This window comes from Eutrema salsugineum, unplaced genomic scaffold (assembly GCF_000478725.1).
Source record: "Eutrema salsugineum unplaced genomic scaffold, Eutsalg1_0 scaffold_53, whole genome shotgun sequence".
In the NCBI taxonomy this organism is placed as follows: domain Eukaryota; kingdom Viridiplantae; phylum Streptophyta; class Magnoliopsida; order Brassicales; family Brassicaceae; genus Eutrema; species Eutrema salsugineum.
This window is the reverse complement of record NW_006256593.1, coordinates 12,088-22,985: the sequence shown is the minus strand read 5'-3', so window position 1 is coordinate 22,985 and position 10,898 is coordinate 12,088. Positions and strand designations below refer to the sequence as shown.

The 10,898-nt window shown below is 42.8% G+C and overlaps 1 non-coding gene across 1 annotated transcript; it reads right to left on the bottom strand.

Moving 5' to 3' along the window:
* Positions 1 to 8,973: 8,973 nt before the first annotated feature.
* Positions 8,974 to 9,080, bottom strand: LOC112083861. The gene has a single exon (XR_002897949.1). It is a non-coding gene; the product is annotated as a small nucleolar RNA R71 (small nucleolar RNA).
* Positions 9,081 to 10,898: the final 1,818 nt, after the last annotated feature.

Below are 10,898 nucleotides of genomic sequence, written 5' to 3'. Positions count from 1 at the left end.
GTTACCTAGTCATTGTTACTGGGTTCTTCATTCTTCAAGATAGAGATGTTGAAGATGTGAGCTCCAGCCTCCTGGTGATCGCTGTCCTCCGTGGCAATGAGTGCGTGAGCCTCCTTAGCCATCTCTCTAGCTCTGGAACGAGTGATCCTGCCAGCTACCTCTGGTTCCTCCTCCTCTGAGCTGGTCACGATCATATCAGCAACTGGAGCAAATGTCTCTCTATAGTCTTCCCCATATGTTTGTGTGAACCCTCTAGCCACAAGTCTTGCCTTGTATCTCTCAATCTCCCCATTACTCTTGTACTTGATAGTGAATACCCACTTAGAACTCACAGTCTTCTTTTTCCTTGGAAAGTCAGCTTCATCCCAAGTATGATTTCGAATCATAGCTTGTTTTTCCTCACTAACAGCATCAAGCCACACTTTGTGCTCCTTTGCCTCATCATAAGTCCTTGGAACAGCCTCTTGATCTAGTACCCCAATGAACACTTGATGCTCTGGTGGAACATGAGCTAGAGAACATACAGCTTGAGTTGGGTGAGCTACTGCTTGATTATTGTAGTAAACCCTTGTATTGATCCAATTAGAAGCTGGCTTCCTGATCCTTTGGCTTCGTCTAAGACCTTGAGCAGCAGGTTCCTCTTCTGTGTGAACCGTTTCTTCTTGGCTTGGAGCTGGTTCTTGTTCAGGTTCCTCTTGTAATGGTGAGTCAACATGATCATTTTCCACCTCATTACTAGGCCCTCCGGTCTCAATCTATTCTTCTTCATTAGAAGACTGTTGTTCCACCAATTCTTGAATGGAACTCTCAGGAGCTGAGCTTGTGGATGGGGTTCCTTGTCTTAAACTCTCCAGCAAAGTTCGGAGAATAGCAGCACGGTCTGAATTAGAATGAGGAAGATCCTTCAAGCTTTCCTAGTTTCTTTCCTCATAGAACCCTTGATTCTCAATGAACTTCACATCCCTTGATACTAACACCCTCCTTGTCTCAGGAATGTAACATTTGTAGCCCTTCTGATTGATAGAATAGCCAATGAACATCCCTTTTGTACTTCTTGCTTCAAGTTTGTTCCTTTGTTCCCCTGGTACTAAGACAAAACAAACACAACCAAATACTTTTAGATAATCGATTGATGGTTTCGATTGGTTTAATACCTCAAATGGGGAAGAATCTTGGAGGATTCTTGTGGGAAGCCTATTGATCAGATAGCAGGCCGTCACTACAGCATCTCCCCAAAATCTCTTGGGCACGTTCATATGAAACATTAGGGACCTGGCCACCTCCATAAGATGCCTGTTCTTCCTCTCAGCAACTCCATTTTGCTGAGGAGTGTAAGGGCAGCTCGTTTAGTGCACTATACCATGCTGAGTAAGGTGTTGTCTAAAGGCTTGGCTTGTGTATTCTCCACCATTATCTGATCTAAATACTTTGATCTTAGCATTATAATGGTTAGTTACATATTTTTGAAAGTTCATAAAAGCCTCTAGCACCCTATCTTTAGATGGCAACAAAGTTATCCAAGTGTATTTAGACTTCTCATCAATAAAGGTAACAAAATATTTATGATTCTCTCTAGACATGCAAGGAGAGGTCCACACATCAGAGTGAACTAAATCAAAACAGTTCTCATATATAGTAGATGATTTAGGAAAGACAGTTCTACAATGTTTGCCTAAAATACACGCCTCACAAGCATTGTTTTCAAATTTAACATTAGGCAACATCAAGTTCAAAGATCTATGATGGGGATGACCTAATATAGCATGCTACAAAGTATTATTCTCAACAGCAGAACTAAAGACAAAAGCATTAGATAAAGAGGATGGCTCAGTATCTTCAAGAACATAAAGACCATCCTTTGTTATTCCTTGTCCGAGAAGCTTACTTGACTCAATATCCTGAAAGAAAACCTCATTAGGACTGAATATAGCATAACAATTTAGATCAGTAGTTGCTTTCTTAATAGACAACAGATTAGATGTGAATGAGGGCATGTAAAATGCTTTAGACTGTTTATCAAATAGCTTAAGATCACCAATGCCTTCTATCTTAACCTTTTCACCATTAGCAATAATCACATTTCCTAATGCAGGTTTCATGTTACTAATCAGTTTAGCGTCACTAATCATATGATGGCTAGCTCCAGAATCAACAATAAGCGGTTTATCACTTTTCAAGGCATGATTAGCAGAATGATTTTCTAAAGGATGATCATGCACAACAGTATTAGCGATCTGATTAGTCAAGTTATGATCATGTAATGCATGAAAGCTAAAGGCTTTAATCGGTTTACCAGACTCCTTAAGAGCCTTAATGAGAGCATCCAGGTCTGATTTCTTCACATATTCAGCTGAGGCCCTCATAGCAACACCTTCCTTCTCACGGTCTGAGGGGCCAGCCTCCTCATAAGCATGAGCTTCATTCGCCCTTGGCTTCCTCTGGTCCTTGCGGCTTTGCTTGAGATTTGGGTACAAAATCCAGCACTTGTTCTTCAAGTGACCCTTCTTTTTACAGTGCTCACAGACCCACACTTCACGCTCCTCACCACCATAAGAACCCTTGTTGGCCGCTACAGCTTCACTCTTGTTAGCCATCACCAAGTCACTTCCTTTGTTACCAAAGAGACCCAAAGAGCCTTGTTCCTTCTGAATCTGAGAGCAAACTTCCTCCAGGCTTGGTAGAGTCTTGGATCTGAGCATGTGCTTCACCAGATCATTGTAAGTTGGGTTCAGGACCATGAGAAGAGCAAAGACCTTATCTTGCTCTCTTCTTTCATTAAGAGTCTCAGCATCAACAGTGGCTGGCCTCAGCATCTCAAGCTCTGCCCAAAGAGATCTGAATCTACCAAAGAAGGTGTTAAAGTCCAGATCTCCTTGGTGGAGGCTGTTTATTGCCTTCTTAACCTCAAAAACTCTGGTGAGATTACATGTGTTTCCAAACACATTCTTCAAAGTATCCCACAGCTCCTTTGCACTCTCACAGTAGGAGTAAGATTCCAACACAGGGATATCTAAAGCACCATGGAGAATAGCTAGAACCGCCTGGTCCTCCTGATACCACTCGTCGGAATCAGTCACAGCCGGCTTCTTCCCTCCTTCTTTGGACTCGCTACTCTTTACATCTTCAACATGATGCCATAGCTTCCTTCCACACAACACAGCCGTAGCTGTTCTTGCCCAAAGCAGATAGTTGTCTGCTCCTTTGAGAACAATCGGTAGAGCCTGAGCTTTGTTTCCCTCCATAGCAAATTGTAGCAACACAGATTAACAGAGAGAGAAGAGAAAGTTTGAGTCTTTCGCAAGAACAGGGTTTGTACGGACGTTTTCTGGGTTTAGAACGAAGAACAAGAGATTTTGGAGATGAGATTAGAGAGAAAACGAGAGAAATAAGCCACCAGATTCAGCAACCTGGCTCTGATACCATGAGAGAATGTAAAGATTAACAGCGGATAAGAGATGATTAAGAGATTAAGAGAGATTGTATTGAGAGATTAGTGAAGAAGTCGATAATGAAGAGAGAATAGAGAGAATGGTGAGAAAGAGATTACTTCTCATTTCTTGAAAAAGACATTTACAGATGTATACAGCTATATAAAGTAAAAGGCAAAGAGAATATGCTCCTAAGATACCTAAGCTATAGTCCAAATAAGGGAAAAGCAAAAGCAAAAGTAAAAGCTACTTTTCTAACGGTCATGAGAGGATAAGAACCAGCTGGGGGCGCCTTTCTCTCCTTCCTTAAACGGTAACACAAGATGATGCTTGAAGAGAAAGGCTTCTCTAGGTTACTTGATGAGGAAGCAACTCCAAATGGTGACCTTGTACGGATATGTACGGACTTGTACAGACACCTTTGATGAGAGAGCTCAATAATGAATATAATGATCTCTCTTGATTAACAGACAAGGGGAAGTTCTGAGAATAGAAATACGAAGTAGAGAATCCTAAATGTGGAAGGAGATGCATCACTTACATGTTTCCTTATTCTTTTGGATACACCCAATCTCTCCTATGAAAATCAGAAAACTAGGACTCTCTTTAAGAAAAGTCATATTCTGATCTAAAATGGAACTATATTGACAAGGGGGAGTTCTGAGAATAGAAATAAGAAGTAGTGAATCCTAAATGTGGAAGGAGATGCATCACTTACATGTTTTCTTATTCCTTTCGATACACCCAATCTCTCCTATGAAAATCATAAAACTGGGACTCTCTTTACGAAAAGTCAGATTCTGATCCCAAATGGAACTATATTGACAAGGGGGAGTTCTGATAATAGAAATTAGAAGTAGAGAATCCTAAACGTGGAAGGAGATGCATCACTTACATGTTTTCTTATTCCTTTGGATACACCCAATCTCTCCTATGAAAATCAGAAAACTGGGACTCTCTTTAGGAAAAGTCATATTCTGATCCCAAATGGAACTATATTGACAAGGGGGGATTCTGAGAATAGAAATAAGAAGTAGAGAATCCTAAACGTGGAAGGAGATGCATCACTTACATGTTTTCTTATTCCTTTGGATACACCCAATCTCTCCTATGAAAATCAGAAAACTGGGACTCTCTTTACGAAAAGTTAGATTCTGATCCCAAATGGAACTATATTGACAAGGGGAGTTCTGATAATAGAAATTAGAAGTAGAGAATCCTAAACGTGGAAGGAGATGCATCACTTACTTGTTTTCTTATTCCTTTGGATACACCCAGTCTCTCCTATGAATAACAGAAAACTAGGACTCTCTTTAGGAAAAGTCATATTCTGATCAAAAATGGGACTATATTGACAAGGGGGAGTTCTGAGAATAGAAATAAGAAGTAGAGAATCCTAAACGTGGAAGGAGATGCATCACTTACATGTTTTCTTATTCCTTTGGATACACCCAATCTCTCCTATGAAAATCAGAAAATTGGGACTCTCTTTACGAAAAGTCAGATTCGGATCCCAAATGGAACTATATTGACAAGGGGGAGTTCTGATAATAGAAATAGGAAGTAGAGAATCCTAAACGTGGAAGGAGATGCATCACTTACATGTTTTCTTATTCCTTTGGATACACCCAATCTCTCCTATGAAAATCAGAAAACTGGGACTCTCTTTAGGAATAGTCAGATTTGATGCCAAACGAGACTATCTCGAGAAGGGGGAGTTCTGAGATTATAAATAAGAAGTAGAGAATCCTAATTGTGGAAGGAGATGCATCACTTACTTGTTCTCTTATTCCTTTGGATACACCCAGTCTCTCCTATGAATAACAGAAAACTAGGACTCTCTATAGGAAAAGTCATATTCTGATCAAAAATGGGACTATATTGACAAGGGGGAGTTCTGAGAATAGAAATAAGAAGTAGAGAATCCTTAACGTGGAAGGAGATGCATCACTTACATGTTTTCTTATTCCTTTGGATACACCCAATCTCTCCTATGAAAATCAGAAAATTGGGACTCTCTTTACGAAAAGTCAGATTCGGATCCCAAATGGAACTATATTGACAAGGGGGAGTTCTGATAATAGAAATAGGAAGTAGAGAATCCTAAACGTGGAAGGAGATGCATCACTTACATGTTTTCTTATTCCTTTGGATACACCCAATCTCTCCTATGAAAATCAGAAAACTGGGACTCTCTTTAGGAAAAGTCAGATTCTGATCCCAAATGGAACTATATTGACAAGGGGGAGTTCTTGATATGTCTATATTTTACATCATTTGAAGTGCATTTTAGAGTCCTCATCATGTGTTTTCCCATGTAAATTGAGTCTTTAGGCATGAAAATAGGATTTAGGGCTTGCCTTAGGTCCCAAAGTGTTTTGCATGTTTTGAAGTCTTTATCAGGTGCTTTGGGAATCATTTGGAGCTTAAGAAGAGGAGCAGAGAACAAGACGGTGAAGAAAAGGGTCAAAAATGGTGAAAACCGCTTGGAGGAATTTCTCGGCCAAATCGCGTACCAGACGGACAGAAACCTCGGTCAAAATCCTTACCGATCGCTCATTACCGGCCAAAATCCTTACCGATCGACCATTACCGGCTAAAATCCTTACCGATCGACCAAAATAGGCCTGGGTCGAAGATCGGGTGCAAAATACCACGGGTTGAGTTTTTGGCCGAGGCGAGGGAATTTTTACGACCAAAAAGCTTACCGCGGTACACAGCCCTCGGTCATTTTCCTTACCGTGGGAAGCTTTTCTCGACCAAAATTTGTCCTTGTCCGCGCATTTCAAAGATCTGCAATCCGGGGAACCTTCCGGTCCAAACCAGTTGGCGGGGTCTTCAGCAAAGTTGGAGATAATCAAGCAAAGATACAGCCTCCGGAAGATGCACCAACATTACGCGCATCCGAGAACCAAACAGCAGAGTCCAAAGGTCACGGCGGACGGAGCCTTTCCGGACCAAATCAGCTTGCCCGGTCTTCATCAAAGTTTGAGATCTGTGAAGGACCTTTTCAGAACAGTTGGGATCGCTCAGTTCGGAGCAGTGGTTCGAAAGATAAAGTCTCCGGAGTTCACATCGGTCCAAAAAGCTTATTTTCCGGTGATTCCAATGCGGTTCAAAAATGTGAAATCTAGGAAGCCTTCCACTTCCCAAGCTCTGACGGTTTCTTCACCAAAGTTCGAGCTTATTGAGTCATCTTGCCTATGGAACTGGTCCCAGAGCTTTAGGAGTCTTGGATTGAAAGTTACTGTCTCCGGAAGGCAACATGGTCGATACGAGCCCAAATTAGTTGCGATACGCGCTAAGTATTTTCTCAGGGCTCGGTATCATTACCTCGACATCGGCCAAGTCAAGGCTCATATTTTGGGATTATTTTGAACTAGGCCTCGTGCTGACGCCTCAGCACGTTGGAATCAAGGCATGCACACGTAAGAAATGAAGCTGGAAACGACTAAGTGTTGAACATGTACCTCGGTGTAATGACCTCTGCGTGCATGCCGGACCCTGTTCTCCCGAATCCCTCGACTACCAAGCGTCAAAAACCCAGAATCAAGAACAAGGCGGCTCAAGAACACACACGTGAAGATGGATCAAAGACTAGGGTTCATGCATGTTCTTGACGTGTTCTTCACGAGATCTTCATTTGGATCTGCACTCACGTGCATTCCTCGACATGAAGACCTCGGCTTCACTCTCCGACACGCCGTGGCACTCCCCCATCAACCCAAGAACGCGGTTCAGTACCCGGTTTGTTCCGGGCTGACCCGCGACACTTTCTCTTTGCTATAAATACATTTTGAGACTAAAAACCTAGGAGGATTCTCATATATCTGTTTTAGCTCTAAGAACTTACCTCTTTTGTGAAACTTGATTAATCTAATCCGATATCTCGTTTTTGCATCAGAAATCTTGTTCTTTCTTTATTTCCTTTATCATCAAACATCAAACTCCTCATCATGACAAGCTACACTTCTTGCAAAAGACTTAGTGAGCTCGTTATGATTAGTGAGTAGTCGTTTAAGCGGCTTTAGATGAGTAGATTAGGGTGCTTTCAAGGGAGATTAGTGGGTTTAGGTGTCTAGTCTTGCATGTTTCATTCTTTAACCGACGAGATCTCTAGGCTGGATCCAAGCACATCACTTGAGGTTCAGATCTGAGACATATCTCGCATCAAAAGTGTTTGTAGAAATGTCTGAACCACTCGGTTAAGGGTTTAAGAGTCTTTCATCGCGAGAGTGATAGTTTGTTCTTTTAAATGACATTTTTGAACTGATTCTTATTGCTGATTGATTCGTGCTTCTCAAAAGACATTTTTGGTAGGAAGGAGGATCAGTTTAGATGCTTAATACTTTCATGAGAAGATTAACATGCCTTGAGTTCAAAGTTAAATGAAACCGCTTGATAAAATGATTCATTAACCCACTAGTTAAACTTGGAAGCACCCGAGTCGATTACCTCGTCTAAAGTCTCTTCTTTTATTGCATATTGTCATCATCTGAATCGTTTAGTTGTCATTTGGATCTTAGCTTTGTTTAAATCTCGTTGATTGCCTTATTTTTATGCTTATTTGCTTGCCACTTAGTTAGTAAAAACCTTCACCTTTCTGTCTTGACTTAAGTGAACAAATAACATGGACTAGTGTCTCGTTGACAAGCCTGGATTGACACCTCTTTATGCTACTTTGAAAAGGGGATTGATAGCCCTGAGACCCTAAAAAGTCTTGTCTATCAATTGGCGCCGTTGCCAACTTGTCGGAGCATTAGTCTCTTGTTTGTTCTTGAGTTCAAGATTTTCCTTTTCTTTGTTTTACTAACTTCTTTGCAAGTTCTTGTTTTGATCTCGGTGCATGAAAACCAGGTCTCGGAGCACAGAACCGCCTTTACCGTACGACAATAACATCAACCGGATTGAGAGGCGAGCTCGCGAGAGGGAACGGCACTTTGAACGACTTGGAATGGCAGAACAGCAAAGGATCGAGCAACAGGCTTAAGAAGCCGAGCACCAGGCTCAGGCTAATCAGGCGCAGGCAGGCAGGAATGAACAACAAGCCTATGTTAACCAACAACAGGCTCAAAGGAACGAGAGGCTTGCTCAGCAAAACCAACAACAAGCTAATAGGAACGAGCACCAAGCCCACCATGTTCATCCGCCACCGCCACAAGCTCAGAGACAACCTCCTCCGGTCTTTGTTGGAGAGAACGACCGAGCTAATGCGCACCAATACCGAGCTGGGATTCAAGCTCCACCGGTTCAGAATAACAACTTTGAAGTTAAAGCTTCCCTGCTCAATATGGTGCAGAACTCAAAGTTCCACGGTCTAGCCGGAGAAGACCCTCTTGAGCATCTAGATCAGTTTGATCGGGTTTGCGACTTAACCAAGATCAATGGTGTCTCGGAAGAAAGCTTTAAGCTACGCTTGTTCCCATTCAGCCTCGGTGATAAAGCTCACCAGTGGGAAAAGAACCTCCCGAGGGGTTCTATACAAACCTGGGAGCAGTGTAAACTGGCGTTCTTATCAAAGTTCTTTTCCACATCACGCACGGCTAAGCTCAGAAACCAGATCTCAAGCTTCACGCAGCACAACAACGAGAGCTTTAGCGAGGCTTGGGAACGGTTTAGAAGCTACACTAACCAATGCCCACACCACGGCTTCTCAGAGGCATCCCTCTTGAGTACTTTATACCGAGGTGCACTCCCCAAGATCAGAAACCAACTCGATACAGCTTCAAATGGAAATTTTCTTGGGAAAGAGATCAATGCGGCAATGGAACTAGTCGAGAACCTAGCCATGTCCAATGATACGTATGGCGAGGACTTTGATAGAGTGAACCGTACAGAGGGCTCCAGTGATGAACAACATATGAAAAAGGATATAAGAGAGCTTCAGAGCAAGCTTGACAAGGTTTTGATGGCGACTCAAAAGCCAATACACTTTGTAGGCGAGTTTGATGAGCAAGGGCCAAGTTTTGACAATGTTAATGAAGATGGTCTAACTCAAGAAGAGCTGAACTACATAGGAAATCAGCAGAGGTATCAGAGGTTTAACAACTACAACAGTAACCCAAACCTCTCATACAGAAACCCGAATGTAGCTAACCCTCAAGACCAAGTGTACCCTGCTCAGCAACAACAACAAAGCTATGCTCAAAAGGCTCCTTTTCAGAATACCTTCCAGCCCAAGCAACAGTTCAGTGGGCAACAGCACAGCTACACTCAGCAGAATCAAGCGGCTCAGGGTAACAACTTCACCAGCCAACCGCAGCATCACAAGTTTCCACCAGGGTTCAATCCGCAGCCGATGGGTAATCAGCAACAGAATCAGGGAACGGGTCAGAATCAGATGGGGAACGATGTCTGTGGAATCTTACAGCAACTGTTACAGGGTCAGCAGAGAGTGGAGAGCCAGCACGCGACAATGCAGCAAGATATTAGAGAGCTTAAGCAGAATCAAGCCTCTACATCATCCCGAGGCCCGGCTTTACCAGGTAAACCGGAGCCAAACCCCAAGGAGTATGTGAACGCCATTACATTGAGGAGTGGTAAAGCACTACAAGCTCCAACGCCTAAGACAAAGCTCATTGAGGCCAATGAGCAATTAGAGGGGGAGGCAGCCTCAGGTGATGCGTGTAAAGAAGCGGATTTTGAAAAGGAACCGATCAAGGACAAAGGAAAAGAGGTGGAAACGACAACTGAGCTTGAAAAGCCATACGTTCCACCACCACCTTACCAACCCAAGATACCGTTCCCAGGGCGTTTCAAAAAGAAAATCTTAGACAAAGCCAAAGCGGTCTTTGAGAAACACTTGGAGAACACGCAACTCACCCTACCCATCATAGATGCTTTCTTAGCTATACCTCAGCTTGGGAAGTTTCTAAAGGATGCGATCCTCAACAAGACAAAGGCACTCCAAGGCATGGTGATACTGAGCCATGAATGCAGCACCATAATACAAAGAAGATCTATACCAAGGAAGCTATCCGATCCGGGCAGCTTTACCTTGCCGTGTGCCTTAGGTCATTTGAAGTTCTCAAACTGCTTGTGTGATCTAGGAGCTTCTGTGAGCCTAATGCCTTACACGGTGGCCAAGAGATTGGGATACAAAAGTTACAAGCCGGCCAAGATCTCTCTTATATTAGCTGATAGATCAGTTCGCTTACCGGTGGGTTTGCTTGAGGATTTGCCTTTGAGGATCGGTGAGATAGAAATCCCCACGGACTTCATAGTTCTTGAGATGGACGAGGAACCATTAGACCCTATCATCTTGGGCCGACCGTTCCTAGCGACCGCAGGAGCCATTATAGATGTGAGAGGAGGAATGATTGAACTACACATCGGTTCCGAGACTATGAAGTTCAATGTGAAAGAGATGATGAAGAAACCGACCATTGGAGGTCAGGTTTTCTATGTGGAAGTAATGGAGGAGCTAGCTGATGAGCTCCTGGAAGAGTTGAACGCAGAGGATCCGTTACA